This window comes from Gregarina niphandrodes (assembly GCF_000223845.1).
Source record: "Gregarina niphandrodes unplaced genomic scaffold scaffold00094, whole genome shotgun sequence".
In the NCBI taxonomy this organism is placed as follows: Eukaryota; Apicomplexa; class Conoidasida; order Eugregarinorida; family Gregarinidae; genus Gregarina; species Gregarina niphandrodes.
In genome coordinates, this window is record NW_011645859.1 from 5,924 (window position 1) to 7,355 (window position 1,432).

The following is a 1,432-nucleotide window of genomic DNA, read 5'->3' on the forward strand; positions in this document are numbered from 1 at the left end:
GAATAGAGTATAAACCGAAAGGATTGTCTCCGTAGCCGCGTGGGGTGAGCGGAGTGCCATTGCAGGTAGAGCAAGAAACAGCAAGGGGGGCGGGCTCTTCGAGAGCTTTTGTGTGGTTAACGGGTTTGGAATCAGGAAGGCTGGGTAGGTAGAGCGCAATGGCACGCTCGGGGGTTTTTGGCAGGAGTGGGGCTCGAACCACCGCATTCCAGTTCCGGCCGGTTGTTGGTGCTATCCCTCTGTCTGTGCAGGTCGGATCGGCAGCTGGCAGACCAAACTGACAAAATATCATACAGCCGCCGATCCAACCTACATAGACATTAACAACCGATTAGAATGCCCCACTCCTGCCCTTGTTCCAACCGTACCACTGCGTTCATCTTTACTGAAAGATGAAGAGCGAGGTAGCACGGTCTCGTAGCTCAGTCGGCAGAGAGTGTGGCTGTTCACAACAAAGTCGCGAGTTCCAACTCATCGGACAAAACGGTCTCTATGTTCCGCCCACATCCACTGCCGGGACCCGAACCCAGGCCGTACGGGTGAAAGTTGTATATCCTTGCCACCTAGACTACAGCGGAAAACTGAGAAGATTGCCTCTGTAGCCCAGTGAGGTGGGTGCTGATCATTGACTCTTGATAGAACGATAGCATCAAACACGAAGCGCCTTATCGTCCGGCAATGCTCTCTAGTTTCTCGATATGACGATACTCTTGGGGTGCCAACATCTGACAGCCACCCCCTGCCAACTTCAGAACGACAGACCAACAGACAGCCGACAGAATTTGAACCCTTGCCGACAGCTCCTGGATTTGAACCAACGCGGGCGAAGCCCAGTAGATTACAATTCTACCCCCTTAACCACTCGGCAATTCTACCCCCTTAACCACTCGGGCAAGCCGCCCCAAAAGTAGTTCGCTTGGGGACATACAGGATGCATTGCGTGTGATGACAACGAAACATTCTATCACGAAACCGCAGATGCTATCGGATCGGCAGGTGTAATCGGTATCGGCAGGGATCGGAACCTGCGACGTTGTGGTTAGCAGTCACGCGCTCTGCCGGCTGAGCTACGAAACCGTGATACCTCACTCTTCAGCTTGCAGTAGAGATGGGCGCAGGGGTGGTGCGATCGGGAACAATACCAGGAGCGGGAATCGTGACGGTAAGCGTCACTGATATTGTGATCGGCGCTCGCCCCACCCCACTGGTCTGGTGGTTCCGAGCTCCTTGGCACGGACGTGCTCGAGTTTCGTATTGATTTTTTGGGGTGGGCATGGAAGCACGGATCTCGGTGTGGGTTGCAGTCGACTCACTCCGTAGCTCGGGGGAATCCTACTCGTGTCGGCTGTCGACACCACCTGTTGTACCTGAGAGGCGCAACTGAAAGTGTTCATAATGTGCGTCTGCCGAATCCGGTCGCCTCGATGACAAC

The 1,432-nt window shown here is 54.5% G+C and overlaps 2 non-coding genes across 2 annotated transcripts; both read right to left on the reverse strand.

Moving 5' to 3' along the window:
• Positions 1–505: 505 nt before the first annotated feature.
• Positions 506–578, reverse strand: GNI_195620. The gene has a single exon. It is a non-coding gene; the product is annotated as a tRNA-Glu (tRNA).
• A 425-nt stretch (positions 579–1,003) lies between these two features.
• On the reverse strand, positions 1,004–1,077 carry GNI_195630. Its single transcript has one exon. It is a non-coding gene; the product is annotated as a tRNA-Ser (tRNA).
• Between the last annotated feature and the right edge of the window lie 355 nt (positions 1,078–1,432).